The sequence below is a fragment of the Onychomys torridus genome, chromosome 21 (genome assembly GCF_903995425.1).
Source record: "Onychomys torridus chromosome 21, mOncTor1.1, whole genome shotgun sequence".
NCBI classification, from domain to species: Eukaryota; Metazoa; Chordata; class Mammalia; order Rodentia; family Cricetidae; genus Onychomys; species Onychomys torridus.
Window position 1 is genome coordinate 52114189 of NC_050463.1, and position 17441 is coordinate 52131629.

The following is a 17441-nucleotide window of genomic DNA, read 5'->3' on the forward strand; positions in this document are numbered from 1 at the left end:
TTCATAGCATGCTACCTCCTGCTATGTGGTCCAAACAAAGAGGCCAGAATCCACATTCAGTCCTGCCAGGTTCCCACTGAACCTCTCACTCAGCCTCAGCCCTTCATTGTTGTGTGGTATTTTGTGTTCTGACAAATAAAGCTTGCCTGGAGATCAGAGGGTGGAGCTGGCCATAGGGGCCAGGTGGTGGTGACACACACCTTCAAGCCCAGCACTTGGGAGGAGGAAATGGGAAGATCAAGGCCATCCTGGGCTACAAGAGATTGAACCAGTCTAAAAGAGCACCAGAGCCAGGGGGTGGTGGTGCATGCCTTTAATCCCAGCAGTAGGGAGGTGGAGACAGGAATATGAAGTGGGTGGAGATAGAATCTTGGCCCACCAATCAGTCTGAGGATTTGTAAAGGTAAGGCGTCTCTATTGGCTGCTGCTCTGCTTCTCTGATCTTTTAGCCTTCACCCTGATATCTGACTCCGGGTTTTTATTGTTAAGACCCATTAGGATCATCCTTCACTTCATCCTATTCTAGTCTTGCACACTATGACCAGACCCCTTCCTTGACCTTTTGGGATCAAAATCATCTTATATTATCCCCATCCTGTTCTTTTGGGGGTTATGCACAAGGCATTTGTATTGTGGTCACAAAAGCATGTGTACACTGCCATCCTTCCACCTCATTCACACAGGCCACACTTGGCCCTGCCCCCCATCTTACTTGAGGCTCTGGCTGGTCATAGAATTGCCCTCTTCTCCCTGCCCTGTCTCTGACCAGTGAACCTCCTGCTTTGTCTTAGGCATCACACAGTATCCTTCTTCCTCAAAGTGATAGTCCTTGATGTTAACACATGTCTCTCCTGTCCCCCTCCCTCCAGGTGGGATTTGTTCCCTGTTCCACTGTAACCAGCTGGTGGTAAGAACATGCTTGGCACCGAACTAAGGCCTGTTTCTCCCTGAACTTAATTTGCCTTAGAATTTCTCTTACCTTGATGTACCCACCGATTTTACATGTTCTAGTCAATGCAGATTCCAATTGCATCGAGGTGGGCCAGAGCCTGGGAATCTTCATTTCCAAGAAGTAAAGCACTGTGGGAAAGCAGACATTTTGGCCCTCCTAGACAGGGGCACACGTGGTCAGTGATGCTGTCACAGGACACCTAGATGATTTACATGAGCAGGGACTCACATGCCATGGTCTAGGAATGACGAAGACGGAGAAGGCTTTCTCACTGTATGGTCGTGGGCAGGGAGAGATGAGATGAGTGCTGTGCTCTCGCTGGCCGTAGTGGAAGAGAGTAAGCTGACTCCTATAAGCCTTTCTCCCAGTGGCCACCCTATGAGACATAATGGCCTGAGTTACTTTAGCCCACATCCCAACAGTAATATGTGGAGGGGCTTCTACTTGAAAGTGGAAGGAGTGGACACATCCAAACCATAGCAGACTACCCACTTGCCTTCCCCTGATGCACTGGGAGCTAGGACTCAGAGTCCTGCAACCCTGAATTATCTGCAGCAGGGCTACCTTTTCCCTAAAGCAGATGCTGTCCCTTCTGGGGAGGGTGAGGAGGCCCATACCCGACTATAGGTAGTCTCATTTCTCCTCTCTCTCTCTCTCTCTCTCTCTCTCTCTCTGTATAGTTATTTATAGGGGTGGGTTGTGGGTTGTGAATACGCATGCTGTGTTTCTGTTCGTGGAAACTGATGGGTTGAGCAGTGACTATCATCCTAAGGTCTCTCCACAGCTCTGCCTTTCTATTTGCTTTCTGACCAGTCTTTATAGCATTCTTATCTGCTCATTCATTTGTGGAGTGTCTGCGAAGCATGGGCAGAAAGCTTTGGGTCCTGTCAGTGCTGCAGGCACAATTATGTAGGCGAACAAATAGCTTTGCACGATGGTGAAACCATGCACACACACACTGTATTAACCCCTCCCCAAGATGGTCACATACCCAGGTCCCAGAGTCAGCAAAATTTAACTGAGGTCTCCAGGTCTGATGTACAGCAGTTGGCAAAGAGATGACATCAGCCTTACTGTCATGCAGAGAGGATCCCAGGGCCCAGGATCCACTGGCCACTGAGGCAGCAGCGGGGTAGGGCAAGTCAATATCTGTCTGAACATGAAGAAATAGGAGAGAAGAGGAAGGGGGAGGGGGAAGTGGGGGGGGAAGGAGAAGAGGAGATGGGGGAGGGAGGAGAGGGATAAACATAGGACCTGGGCCAGATGAGAGTCATCCCCATCCCCTAATATTCTTTAACTTAGTGTCCAGTGTGAGGGATACTAGCTTTTGAATTATGACTTCTGCTTCCTGGCTAATTGTCTCAGGTCAATTCGATCTGCTACGCAGTGTGTGTAGACTCATTACAATGTTTTCCTCCTTTCTCTGTATGCTCCCTCCCCCATTACAGGTACAGTCTGAGGCAGGCTTGCTGCTGTTTCTTCAGGAATCCAACATCAAGGTTGTGCTGAGCTATCCCAGCTCAGTGCACACTGCCAGGGGCACTCAGTCCTTGGTGCCTAGGTGTGTTCTCTAAAAGTTCTCCTCACTCCCATCTTCCTCTTCCTCCCCCCTCCCCTCCCTCCCTCCCTCCCTCCCGCCCTCTTCTCTCTCTCCTTACTTAATCTCCATCAGACACTAGAGACCCCGAGGCTCCTTCCAGGTGTGCTCTCTGGAAGAGGCAGGTTTTTCCCAGTGACCTCTGAATGATCCTCCCTGGTGTGACCCTGGAGCTCCTCCATGGCCTTGTGTCCTTCAGGCCACCATCAGCCACTTACTTACACATGGAGTGGAATGGCCTATTTTTCTTCTCAACAAATCTAAACAATAAAGTCTTCAAGTCTCTAACAGACATTCATGCGGCACCATCTAAAACAGACATGAGGCTTTGTTGCAATGAAGACCAACACGTCTGCCACCATCTCTTAGAGCTGATGTTTCCCAAGAGGGAAACCAGGTACTCTCCAGATTAGTGTCTAAGTTTAGCAGACAGGTGCAGAGCTCTGAACGAAATGCTTTGAGAATGATCTCTAATGTTTTGGTGAACAACCATAGATTCCATGAGACAATGGGGATTTTATGTTTCTGTACTGCTTGGATGAGCCAGGGGACATTAGTTAAGCCCTGTGTGACAGATGCTATAAGGGAGAGATTATGAGCCTCTACAGGAATGGCATCCCTCATGCACAGAAGTAGGGTGGAGGCTTGGCTTCTGGGAGCAGCATCTCTGTCTCCACGGAGTTGAGCTCTGTGGACAGTCGGACATACGCCTGGGGCTGCACACGTCTGCTTCTAGGCTGTGCCAGCTTCACACTGTGGAGAGCAGCTGCCCAGCTCCTCTTCTTAGATGTGGGTAGAATGTGAATCTGCCGAGCTCTCACAGATTAAAAAAAGAAACCCAGGCTGCTTTTATGTCTGTTGGAGGCAGGCTGCATTCTGGGAGCTTGGTGCTTGGTGCTCACAATCCAAGAAGTGTCCCAGACTGACTGCTGGCTTGATGTTCATCATTTCAAGGCAAGGGGAGCTTTGGAGACTCAGGGAACACAGAACTGAGTCCAATAAAGCAAAGGGACTGGGCAACGAAAACGGAATTGAATCTTGTGTCTCCCTGAACCACAGCTGTGGAAAACCCACTTCTGCTCTAATGATGTGTGTGGAGATGGGAACTATGGGGACAGTGCTGTCCATGTGTCTAGGAAGCAAAAAAGCAGGAAAGGGCAGACTAAGGCATGGTGCTTCTTGGGAAGAATGGTGTCCTGGAGAGATTGGCATTTCTGTCTCTCGGTGAGCATCTGGCAGGAACAGAATACTCAGTCAGGTTGAGGGGGGAGTTCATTCTTACCAGGTGCTGTGAAATCAGCTGAGTTGGTAATTCCTAGGCTTCCCTTCTGTTTCCAGCTACTGTCATCTCTGTGGAAGGAGTGGGTAGAGGTGGACTGCGGGCGTAGCAGTGAACGTTTGGAGTGTATGTCTTCTTGGGCTTCAGTGTGTCTTATACTGCAAATCTGCAAGAAGAAAATACAGGTGTGTGAATGCAAGGTCCGTCAAGGACAGACAACCTTCTGGTTTGATGAGGGCACACCTGTAAGCCATTTGGTGCAGTGCCTGACATATGCCACACCCTGGGGAGAGGCTGCTGCTGCTGTCCTCTGCTGAGCTTGGGTTTGGTCAGTTGGCTCCATTGTTTGGAGTCTGTTGTTTGGGGCTGTTGTCAAAAATGACCACAAAGGTAACATTACACATAGGAATAATTTACTCTGTTGGTTCTAGAGGCCAGAACTAGAACCCCCGTGTCTTGTATTGTCTGGTGGCTGCCAGTATACCTGATGGGTAGTTGTATCCCTCCATCTTGTTTTGTTTTGGTCACATAACCTCTTCCTGTTTCTTGTGAGAATGCTGTGCCTCAGTCAGGGCCCATCTGCTGGTCTGGAGTACCCATCCCCACCATGTCTGCAGAGGCCCTTTCCCCTGGTTTCCAGGGACCTAGACCTGCAATCTTTGGGAGCCACAACATAAAGGAAGGTTTGGGATAGGGTAGGGATGGGCATTCAAAACAGAGAACTGAGCTTAGGGTGAGACCACAATTCATGAATTTGTGTCTATTCCAGGGAGCTGGCCTGGAGAATGGTCCCAGCCATCTGGCCAGAAGCCTGTTTAGTGCTCATGGGGGCCTCAGTTTGTTCCTCCATGACATGGGCATCCTGCCCATATTCCAAGGGTCATCATCTGGTTTGTTGAGGCCATGCACATAGGTGGTTTGGTTATAGTACCTAACAGAGGCTTCCCTGGGAAAAGGCTGCTCCTGCTTCTATCCTTGGCTCAGCTGGGCTTGCCTTTGCCACATCCTTACTCCGGTATCTCCTATGGGTCTGAAACTCAGTCTCAGATCTTTGGAGTAAGACTTGCATCAAGAATGAGGGGGGTGGGATGCAGGGCTGTGGCTCAGTGAGTAAAATCTTGTTCCATGTAAACATGAGTACCTGGGTTTCAATCCCCAGCATCCCCATAAAAAGCTGTGTATGATTAGGCATGCCTGCAGGCCCAGCACTGGGTCATGGGGGGGGGGAGAGCCAGGAATATTTTTGGCATTTATAGACCAGCCACCTTGCCAAAATGGTGAGCTTCCCATTCAGTGAGAGATTCTGTCTCAAAGGAATAAAGTGGAGAGTGATAGGGGGCATCTGACATCCTTTTCAGGCCTCTGCACACTCATGTGTATGTAACACACACACACACACACACACACACACACACACACACACACACACAATATTGAAAACATAGAAGTGTGAATCGTAACTGCCTTACGTTTGCCCAGGTCTTACAGCTGAGTGAGGAGGGAGCTGGAACCTGGGTGCCAGGCATGTACAGAGCGGCTATAAGTAGGCCTGGCCAGGGGCTCCATGCTAATGAGTTAGCCTCCAGCCTGCTGAGCACTCCTCTGTGGAGACTGGAGCCTCAACAAGCTGCTGTAACACGCCTGCTTTCAGCTCTCATCTTCCCATGGCAACTAGTGAAGGGGCCAGGACAGCAATCTGCAGAGGCGTGGGTGGGTGTCTACAAGAGAAACCTGAAGAACAGCAGCCCGGCTTTCAGCTCAGTGCTCCTCAGCCTGTCACCATCACCCTGGAGCTCCTGAAACACCACACATCCTGTTACCAGATCTGTTCTGAGAGAGGCACAGTCTGCGCCCAAAGCTACAGAGCCACTAATTGGAAGATATGGCTGGGACTGACATCAGGAGTTGCTGATGAGGCTTGGGTGGGGAGAGTTTACATCTCTGGGTAGGATTCACCAAAGGGACCTTGTTGAAACCACAAGGAAAGGCAGTCATCATGAAAAGAGGGAGGAAGGATTATATAAACTAGGGGGTATCAAGGTCATGACAAGGCAACCCACAGAAACAACTAACCTGGGCTCGTAGGAGCACACAGACTCTGGACCGACAGCTAGGGAACCTGCATGGGACCGACCTAGGCCCTCTACACATGTGTGACAGTTGTGTAGCTTGGTCTATTTGTGGGACTCTTAGCAGGGGGATCAGAGCCTGTCCCTAAATACTTGGGCTGGCTTTTGGGAACTTGTTCCTCACACTTGATTGCCTCACCCAGCCTTAATACAAAGGGAGGAGATTAGTCCTACCTCAACTTGGTATGTCATGCTTTGTTGACACCCATGGGAGGCCTGCCCCTTTCTGAACAGAAACAGAGGAGGAGTGAGTGGATGAGGGTGGCAGGGGGAGGCGGGAAGGGGGCAGGAGGAGAGGAGGGAGGGGAAACTCTGGTAGGGATGTAAATAAATGAATAAATCAATTAACAAAAAGAATCCCCAAATATTTGGAGAGTCCTCTTGACAGACCCTGGGAGCCAGGACTCAACAATATCATGTAAAAATGGGGACATGCTGGTGGTACCCTCCCTGTGTCGATGGTGGTCAATAGCAACGCTGGTTTAGGTAGGGATGTCCTATTTAGCCTTTGAGTACAAGATAAGCCAGAAAGTTGACAACTGTGATCAGAACAGGCTCAGGACTGGTCTCTGAATGTTGAGAAAAAGGAAGAGCTCTGGGTGTGATCTATTGGAAAAGTCCAAGGCCCTCATTCCTCAGGTTATGGTGGGAAAGAGACAGGTCTACTCTGCCTCCCCCAGCCCACTCGTCCAGCTGGCTTTTTGAAAAGGCCTCTCCACTTCCCTGAAACATCTTCAAACCCTGGTGGCTGGTTAGCTGACACCTTCACGGGTAGGATGGATACTTTGTGTGTTGGTTTTTCTTCTTCTTCTTCTCCCCGCCCCCCCCAAGACAGAGTTTCTCTGTGTAGCTTTGCACCTTTCCTGGAACTGGCTTTGCAAGACAGGGTTTCTTGCATAGCGTAGGATGCCTTTGGGCTTGTGAGTCTACTGCATCTGCCTCCTGAGAGACCAGAGGTGCGCACCCCTGGCTTTATTTCCAGAGTTGTGTTACACAGCAAAACCTACTTGCCTCACAGTGTATGGGTGAGATGCCGCAGACCTGACTCAATGGGTCAGGAGCCAAATGGCCCACCTAGTAGGCCTCGGACTCCAGGCAAGGCTGAGTGCATGTGGGATCTGCTGGGAGGGAGGTTTCCATTGAAAGAGTCATCCCAGAAGACAAACGTGTGCAAGACCCACTCTGCCCTAGGCAGGGCCAAGTGTGCTTCTCCCCATTTAAAGAGGTGCCCAGGCAAGGGTGATGGCTCAGGAGGATGCCTGCTATCCAAGTTCAGTCCCTCAGAGCCCGAGGGAGAAAACAGCTGGATGTGGGAGCGTGTACTTATCACTCCAGCTGTGCATGTATTTGGTTTGGGAGGGAAACGAGAAGGATCTGTGAGGCTTGCTGGCCAGTTGGTCTCGCTGAATCAGCTGGTTTCAGGTTCAGTGAGAGGCCCCAGTTCAAACAAATAAATACATGCAGAGAAGGAGCTATCAGGGATGATTCACATCTTTAACCCCTGTAGTGCAAATTCTAATTGGTCTTAATAGTAAAAACTAGGAGTCAGATATCGGGGTAAAGGCAGAAAGATCAGAGAAGTAAAGGAACATGCCACAGCCACTTCTCACCTCTCCAACTCCCTAGTCCAAAATAAGGGCCGAGCTCCTGTCTCTACTTTCTGAGTGCTGGGATTAAAGGTGAGTGCCACCACTGCCTGGCCTCTATGGTTAACTAGTGTCTGGCTCTGCACTCTGATCTCCAGGTAGCTTTATTTGTCACAGCACAAACAAAATGTCCCCACAAACCCCTGCTTCCACACATCCACACACATGGGAACAAAATAAATAAATCAGCCTCTACATTATCAGACTGTCCCCAAATCAAGAGATGAACAAGTCTTAGTCTGTAATAATCCGAAACCTGGGCAGGAATTCTGTTGCTCTGTCTGCTGTTTAGTCAGTGCTTATTTCTTCAAGACTTTCACACTAATTGCTCATTAATCTTGGTTTTCGGGGCTGTACAGGTGTCTGCGTGAGGGAGCCATCACAGCTGAGGGACATGGCAGCCAGATGTGGCCTTAGGGCCCCTCACCCAGCTCCCACAGAGCTGCTGGACAAGGCTCACAGTCCTGAATTCTGTGTTTTGCCTGCTACACGGCAGAGGCTCTGCTGAGCTGGGCTGAAAGTTGTGATCTGTGAGGTTACAACATGTTGGTGGAGTGAAGAGCCACCTTCCATCACTCTGCAGACTCTGGTTCACTGATCCGACTGGTACCCCGGTCACTTCAAGGCCACAAGTGGAGGTGACTTGGGTGCCACAGGACCGGCTTCTGATCACAGCTGCTCTCAAGATCATGGCCACTGTAAGCAAAATAATACAGGCAGATTGTTCATAAAGTGAGGTTTTTACATGTCAGTAGTCCCCACTCCCAGCACTAATATGTGTGTGTGTGTGTGTGTGTGTGTGTGTGTGTAAATGTGCTCATGAGCGTGGACTACAAGTATAGTCATGTGTGCGTTTGTGTTTTGGGGTTTGCTGGTGGTATATATGTTTGTAATTGTGTGTGCATCTGTGTGTGCACATTCATGTGTGCACATGTGTGTGTTTTTAAGTGTGTATGCATGCATGGAGGCATGTGTGTGCCTGTGTTCATGCATGTGCATGTATGTGTGTGCAATGGTGTGTGTGTGTGCATGTGTTTGCATATGTGAATACACAGATATAGATTAGAATTATGTACAAGTCTCTATGCATGAGCTTGTGCACAGGTATGTGTGCATGTGTATGTATTTGCTCATGTGTGTGCACTGGCACATGTATGTTTCTATGCACATAGGTGTGTACACCTATGTGCATATAAATGCATGTTTCATGTGAATCTGAACATGTATGTGCTAACCTTTGGGAGGTGGGAGCAGGTTGGAGCTGGACTCCCACAGACTTGGCACCATGACTTTCCTGGCTCATGGCATCTCTCTCTCTGGCCTGTTGCTTCTGGGAACTCCCCGACATGTCTCCTCCTCTGGTATTACTCTCTTCTCCCTTGTCTTTTGTGTTACAGATTTCTTCTTTCTGCTCTTTAAAAACTTCCCTTGTGGTTTCATTAGGGTTTTGAGAGATCAGGGGGATAAACACACATGTCTTTTCTTGTCAAGCTGGGATCCTTATAAACATGTTTTATGAGATGGAGACAGGTTCTGAGGCAGAAAGTGAGTACCCTGAAGTTTCGAGGCCAGAGAAGGACAGCAACACCAGCCTGTGGTCCTGGACTCGACCCTGACCCCCCCTCTCGGGGATCGACTGTCTTCTGGAGTCATGGGCTCTGTGCAGGCTTGGACACTCGTTTCTTCAGACAAAGTCTTACACTTGGCACTTGTGTAGAGAGTTGGAGAGGCCCTGGCCAGAGAGGAGCCTGCAGCCCACAGAACATGTACTTAAGATCTTTTTCATGTATTTGTGTAAGTTCTGCCATTTATCAGCTCATGAGGATAAAAACTGAGCTGGGCTTCCCTTCAAAAATACCAAAGTCTTATCATTTCAATTCCCTGTGGACAGTATAGAGTGGGGATGAAGGGAATCAGTGAGAATGAATATTAGTCCCCAAGAGTTGGTGTTAGAAACTTTACTTCAGTGTGCTGACCGCCTAGGTTCCAGAAACTGCAGTGGGAAACCCCTGCGGTGTACCCACAGTCCCATAGCTCCTCCCCAGTCCCCCCTCTTAGAGCACTGAGGTGTCTCCTGCTCTCTCCCTAGCCCTCTGCTCCCATGCACAGCTTGTCCTTAGTTCATGGGACAAGTCTGAGTCCCCTCACTCAGTGTTCCCCTGGCTGAGCTATGACTCCTCACAGAAGTAACTAGAATCTTTGCTTCTCATGGTTACCAAGATGGTCCAAGTGTAGCCAGAAGCTAACACCAGCCTGGTGGGTGTGGCTATCTCTGCAGCTGACCTGTCCAGAGACTAGTTACCTCTCCTCTCCCAGACTTGGCCTTCTAGCTGCACTAGAACTTCCTATCAAAGGAACTTCCCTGACAGCCGGTGAGAAGGCAGATCAGCTACTCTGCTAATGCGCAGGGCAAGCCAGGCCCTGTATGGTGGGTAATCACTTTTCTACCTTATGGAAAAGCACAAATCCATTTAGGAACCCAGGCTTTGCTTATTTGGCAAAGCTCAAACGTGGGTCAAAGTGGCTCTTACTTCATATTTGGATATAGCAGACAAGAGCATTCTGCCAAGGTTAATCTCCTTATCATAGATGAAATAGCCAGACTTCTTAGGTATCACATTTAACAGACTCTTAAAATCAAAGGTAACAAGAACGTGTGTGACATCCTGGAATGAGTGATGGCAGCTGTCCTCAGACAGCTGCAGCATCCACATCTCCCAGCGGGCCCTGGGGGTACAGTTTGAGAACTGCAGATGTGGGTTTAGTGGTTCTTTGTAGCAATGCAGATTATTGTAGTTTTCTTCAGTACCTTGTGGGCATTCTTTATTCCAGTAACATTTCTTTGTTTTAAAACATGGTTTCCAAGTGTCATCCTGGCTGGCCTGGAGCTCTGTAGCTTATGCTGATCCAAAACCCTCGATCCTCCTCTGTCTCTAGAGTATTGGGATTATAGGCCTGCATCACCATACTTTTCAGAGTCAATGAGTATTTGAAGCGGATAGATTAGCACATTTATGCAGTGTGTATGTGTGTATGTGTGCACGTTTGTGTGTGTGCTGGCACATTTGTGAGTATGTATGTTCTTGTTTGTGGACACATGTGTGGAGGCCAGAGAACAACCTAGGGTGTTACTGTTTAGACTTGATGCACTGGTTTTTCTTACAAGGTCTCTCTCTAGCCTGGAACATTTTCAGTAGGCAAGGCTGGCTTGAGCCAGTGAGCCCCAGGGTCCCTCCTGACCACATTTCCATGTGCTGAGATGACCAATGTGGACCATCACACCCAGCTCTTTGTTATGTGGGTTCTGGAGATTGGCCTCAGATCCTGGTGCTTGCCTGGTGTCTTAGTGGCTTTTCTGTGGTTGTGATAAAACACCATGATCAAAGCAACGTACAAAAGAAAGGATTTACCAGAACTCACAGTTTCAGATAGTTAGAGTCCATCATGGTAGACTGAAGGGCCAATGATAGCAGGCCTTGCTGAGAGCTCACATCCTGGTCCACAAGCAGAAGGCAGAGAGAGGACACCGGGAATGGTATGGGCTTCAGAAACCTCAAAGCCTGACTGCAGTGAGATGCCTCTTCCAATAAGGGCCACACCTCCTAAACAGTTCCACCAACTTGGGACCAAGTAGTCAAATAAGCCATTCAAACCAGCACAGCAAGTTAAGGAGAAAAGGGCTGATTTTGGCTTCCAGTTCCAGGAAGGCTACAATCCACCATGGTGGGGGCGGCATGTCAGCAGCAGGAGGAGGCTGACATTCAGTCAGGAAGCAGGCCGATCACATCTCATCTGCCCACAGGAAGCAGAGAAAGGATATAGGATGTGAAACCGGTCAATAAAACCTCAAATCCCACCTCCAGTGACATACTTCCTCCGGCAAGGCTCCATCTCCTAAAGGTTCCATGAGTTCCCCAAACAGCATCACTGGAACCAAGTGTTCAAATGCATGAACCTATGGGGACAGGGTTTCATACTCAAACCACGACACAAGGCAGTCACTTCACTGACAGAGCTGTCTCCCCAGCCTTTCCATTTATACCAGTACAATATTGTACTGGCTGGTTTGGTGTGTCACCTTGACACATGCTAGAATCATCAGAGAAGAAGGAGCCTCAGTTGAGAAAATGTCTCCATAAGATCAGGCTGCAGGCAAGCCTATAGAGCATTTTCTTAATTAGTGATTGATAGGGGAGGTCCAAGCCCATTGTGGGTGGTTTCATCCCTGGGCTGGTGGTCCTGGGTTCTATAAGAAAGCAGGCTGAGCAAGCCATGGGGAACTCCTCCATGGCCTCTGCATCAGCTCCTGCCTCCAGGTTCCTGCCCTGTGTGAGTTCCTGTCCTGACTTCCTTCAGTGATGGGCTACAATGTGGAAGTGTAAGCCAAAGAAACCCTTTTCTCCCCAACTTGCTTTTTGGTCATGGTGTTTGGTCACGGTAATAGAAACCCTAACTAAGATCAATATTATGAGCATAGTAACAGAGATAAGAATTTTAATAGAGTCTGGAGAAGGGTTCAACTTCACTGGCAGAAAGTAGAAAGCAGAGCTGGGGGGGGGCGCTTCTCAGAAGAGGTGAAACAGGAACTGATGTTTGAAAAGTAGGTAATCTGCCTCCATTGTAGACACTGGTTCAGCTTGCAGGCTCCCTGGAGCTCATAGGCTCCTTCCCCACCTGAGAAATATCAGCATTTCTCAACAAAATGCCCCAGAGAAGTGATGAAGTAAGGGCCAGTGTTTCAGCCTCTGCAGCCCTACAGCAGGATGATTACAAGTCGACAGGAGCATGGGTTCAATCTGCCCCAGTCGCCTGTATTCTGCTCTCACCAGAATAGCCTTGTCAACATCGAATTTTGAGGAAAGGAAGAGAATTATGCTAATCAAATTCCCCGAGAGCACTCAAGCAAAGGGTTGTTTATTGAAAATATTGACATGATGGAGGAACCTGCCGGAGCGATCACTTCTGCGGCTTTCTAGGAATGTCACCGTGGGAACGGGAAGCCTCGTCCTAGCTGATGATGGCCTGGTTTGGCAGATGGAAGGTGTGGGCAGGGGTACAAAAGGCAGGCTGCAGGACCTTAGTCAGCAGATGGGGAAAGCACCTTCAGGGGCCCCTCCAGGTGTTGGTGGAGCTGGCAGGGCCATCTTACCCAGGGCAGAGTGGCAAGGCCTAAGCTGAACATGATGGGGGCCACTCAGATGGATCCCTCTACTGTGGGCTTGAGGTGGGTGGATCCTGAAAAGACCCCTTCAGCCTCAGACTGTCTCCAGGCTCTTGACAGCTTTACAGAAAGTGTTTGTGAACTTGCTCCGGAGTGGGAGTGGGTGGATCCTGCACCCTGATGTTGAATGCTGGGTCATTAGCTCTGTGATGGCTATTCTTGGTTGTCCACTTGATCACACCCTAAATTAACAATAACCAAAGAGGCTGTGCTTGCCCATGAGGGAGGGCTTTTTCTTAAATTACTTGAAGTGCGACGATCCACTTTTAATCCAAATCTTGTAGACAGGGAGAGTGCCTTTAATCCAGGCCACACTTTCTGCTGGCAGCCTGTGTAGAGGAAGAAGGGGGAGTTGGCTACTTGCCTGATTGGCCTTGCTCTGCTGGCAAGTCCATTCCTGCCCTGGCTTTAGAGCCCATGTCTTCTGGATTCCAGAACATATTAAAGACCAGCGGAGGCATTCAGCCTCCTGGTCTGGACAACTACCAGATTCTTCAGCTTTCCATGGGTAGACAGCCATTGCTGGACTAGCTGGACCACAGCCTCTGAGCTATTCTAGCAAATCCCATGTGTGCGTGTGTGTGTGTGCGTGCGTGCGTGTGTGTGTGTGTGTGTGTGTGTGTGTGTGTGTGTGTGTGTGTTTGTGGTGTGTTTCACTCAATGAGTTCTGTTCCTGTAGAGAACCCTGGCTAATACAAGCTCTCATTACATGAATGTTGAATGGCCCTGTAGTTAATATGGAGAGTCACAGAGCGCTTGAGGCAGGTGGCATGCAACCTGCTTTACTTCTGAGGAGAAGGAAATTGTTTAGGATTGAGCTTTGTCTCTGGTCCTCCTGCTGCCCATGAACTTGATGTCATTGGCAGTTGGGAGCACAGCCTGGTCTAGATTTGAACCTGGATTTCGACCCTGGCAGTCTCCATTGCATGGAGACTCGACTTCCTTGGCTGTAGAGAGTGCTGATGGGAACAGAAGGGCATGGGATCATGGAGTTCACTGGCCTGGTGTACATGGAGCTCAGTGCTGAATACATACATGGTGGTTCTCAGTCTATAGCTAAGCATGTCGCTAAGCATGTTGCTAAGCATGTTGCTCAGGCTCCGGCTCTTTCCCGGCTGGGAAAAGCCTTGAGAAAAGATAGCTTGAGTTGACTTGAACATGGACAGAGTCCCTGGTGGCAGTGAGCATAGACAGGCCAGAGCTGGGGAGTGGAGTGAACAGGGATACTCCTGGACAGATGGTCTCCAAGCTGTTCTGTCTCCCCATCTGTCTGTCCCTGCAGGCATGTTGCTATGCATGCAGCTGGAGAAAGAGGAAGATTCCTGGCCCCAGATTTCCACAGCATCAGGGTTTCACCACCCATCAGAGAATCTGAGGTGAGAATCTCTATCCCTCCTGGGTCCAGGCATCAAGTGGTGGGCCATAAGCTCCTGTCACTGGACAGAGAACACAACTCTCAGAATTGCTGAGAACCATGCCCACAGCCATGTGTGTGACTACAGCCTTGGCCTGCGTGATGTATTCTGTGTCCACTGCATATACACGTGGTATACATGTGTAATCCTAGACCTGGAGAGGTGGAGGTAGGGACCATGCTCACTAACCAGACATGTTAACCTACTCAGCAAGGTTGGATGGCACCTCAAGAAAGACATTTAAGGTTTTCCCTTTACCTCCAACACATATATGTAACTCCCCACATATACATGTACCTCCAACATGTACAAACTCTTCCTTTGCCTGCCACACACACATATACATGCACCCACCCACATGTACATGTGCATCCACATACTTGGACACACACATACATGTGTACCCACACACACTTATATATGCACCCATATACACAAGCACAGTGTACATGTGTACTCACATACATGTACACACAGATATGCACATTTATGTATACATGCACCTCATACATGCACACACACACATGCATGTGTACATACATTCACACACAAAGAGCTCAAATCAGAACAAAAGTATCTGGATTTCACACAAAGTTGCAGGAACCTGCCTTCGGAACTCAGGCAGGAGAGATGACACTTATGTCCCCTGGGTTGGGGGTTCCTGGGTGGGGTGAAATCTGATCCCTGGCAGCTGTTGTCTGGGACCTCAGGGCAGGTAGAACCTGCCTCTTGTGGGAGAACTATCCTCCTACAGGGTTTCCCTGGAGATTCCTGAGGAGCAGCTCCCCTGAACTAACAGGTCCCTCAGGAAGCAAGCATGTCGGTAGCTGTTCCCACCCCACACTGCTGTGGTTCCTCCAGCCTTCACAGGATGCTGCCCACTCATTCTAGCTGATTTTTTATTCTGTGCCTCTGGGGTCAACCCTCCTCCAGCCCCTGGGTTCTGCCAGACCGGCTGGGCACCTGTGAGCCAAGCCTGGCTGAGGCCCATCATCTTTGTTGTATGAGTGCTCTGCATGTGTGCTGAAGCCTCAGGGACATGCAGGAGCCTGGCAGAGAATAATTGGTGACAGAGTGGAGTCAGGGGCTTCTCGCCTAGCTCTCACAGACTTCTGTGGACTAATTTATATATGTTTGTTTTGTTTATTTTTTTCTGAGCTTTTCACTGACACAGGACTTGTATTGTGACATTTTGGTGTGTGAGACTCTGTCCCTGGAGACATCTTTAGGCTACAGTGTCACATGACCCCCTCTCTTCTTTTTGCAAGGGCTCTCTGGGGAGACTCGAACCCCTCAAGAAAACAGGAGTAGGCAGGCCCATTTGGTGCCTTTGCTGAATGTGCCTGGGTGTATTTAACTCTCAGGCACCTCTGCTGGTCTCCCATCAAGCTGCCATGACTCTGGCAGTGGGTGGCATGCTGCAGCCAGGGGTGGGCTAGCCATTCTATAAGCTGCAGGGTATGCTGGAACCCAAAGTTGACAACTTTTCTCAGGCATCTGTGGCCTGGTGGGAACTGTTTGTCACTTTTCTATTTGCCAACTCAACCTTGCTCCCACAGCAGAGCTTGTAAATTTACCCATAGGGAGATAGGATTCAGAGTGATTAATAAGCTATCAGACTTGCAGGGTAGCACATGCTGTGACATGCACAGATACATAGTCATAGTCTGAAGTTGCACTGCCCAGCACATCTAGCCAATGTGGCACCAAGTCCCAGTTCCTTGAAGAGAAACCAGAGATGTGCTGGTCCCTCAGGTTCCTTCACCCTTGACCCCTAACCCAGCCTGTTAGCAAAACCCTTTTGCTCTGCTGCCCAAAGCCTTTATGATCCAGCTACTCCCTCCCTGTACCATGATCTCTATGTCTGGACTTAATCCAGTCTGGACCAGCCTGCCTGGCTGCTGCTGTCCCCACATTCACTTTTCTGCCTCTAGGAGCACAGGTGACATCCCGTCTTTTCTCAGCATCAGAGCCTTCCTCACTGCTGGCCTTAGGCCAGTGTGAGCTCTTCAGCACTGTGTCCCCTCCCCACCACATCCATCTGGCGCCTCCCCACTTGGTCCTCATCTCCCAGTGCTCAGACTCCTCTGCATCCTTGAAGTACCCTTGCTTCCTCTCACCCTCCCCCCCCCTTTGTCTCTTTCCTTTCTTAGGATTTTCCCTGTTTGGCTGAGTCATTATCTTCATGTCTCAGAGTCTGTATCTCTTTGGGAGGAGATGACCTGAGAGGTGATAGTCCCCAGAGCCAGTGTCAACCTAGAAGTGATGTCTGATGTCTTCCCAGAGCCTTTGACATCCTCAGAGGTGGTGTCATCCTACAGCCAATGTCACCCCTAGATCCAGTGTCACATCTAGAGATGATGTGACCACCCACCCCCCGTAGGTAGTCTGGGAACTTCAGCTCACAAAGGAACAGAAAATTCGACTGAGCTATATGAAAATGTGCTGATAGGTTTAAGAAGATCAAATCTTGACAGCCTATTGTCACTGGTCTTCAGATGGACTGTCCCTCCCTCCTGTTTCTTGACCTTCCTCCCCTCATTTTGATTATTTGGAGAGTTCTCAGCTGTGTGGTGAGTGGAATGTCACTTCAGTTTACACAGCGAGGGGCCTGTGTGTGATTACAGTAACACATAGTTGTCCTCCATTAAGCCAGGTTCTGAGGCAGACATGGTGGAAAAGGAGTTGGACATTCTGGACGTGGCCTTAGTGTGAAGCTGGCTTTTGGATTTGGATCTGAGATTTCTCCCATGGGTCTGGATTTTGCTCATTTCCTACATGTGGGGTAAGCATTCCTCTCCTCCAGGCCTCTTTGCTCCCTGCTGCCCAGAGGCAATTACTGACACCCATCCTTGCTGTGGAGTGTAATTTGGGAAATAAGATGTTGAGTTGCTCAGCTCCCAGACTCAGACTTCATCCCACCTGGTCTCCTCCTCATGTGGGAGGTTGTGCCCCTGCCCAGTCAGGCCCACAATGAACCTGTGGGAACCAGTCATTTAGCCCCATTGGCCCATGATGGTGACTTACAGACGACCCTGCAATGCTTGGTCCCTTTCATGGGGTGAACAGAGCTGGAAGGTTCTCCAGTGGAAAGGCCTCTGTGATGGTTAACACTGGATGTTAACTTGACCAGTATCACATAGGGGAGAAGTTCCCAGGCACACCCACTTGGAACTGTTTGGAGTGGGTTAGCCTTCAGGCT

At 49.4% G+C, this 17441-nt stretch overlaps 1 long non-coding RNA gene across 5 annotated transcripts in view; it reads left to right on the forward strand.

The window, feature by feature from the left end:
* LOC118571707 overlaps positions 1–17441 on the forward strand; it is a 65024-nt gene that overhangs the window by 37574 nt on the left and 10009 nt on the right. For 3 of the 5 annotated variants that reach the window (XR_004943384.1, XR_004943388.1, XR_004943386.1), the window contains 3 exons: positions 7963–8301; positions 14107–14200; positions 16892–17024. This is a non-coding gene — a long non-coding RNA (uncharacterized LOC118571707). The remainder of the gene's footprint in view (positions 1–7962; positions 8302–14106; positions 14201–16891; positions 17025–17441) is intronic. The other 2 variants (XR_004943385.1, XR_004943387.1) reach the window with 2 other exon arrangements.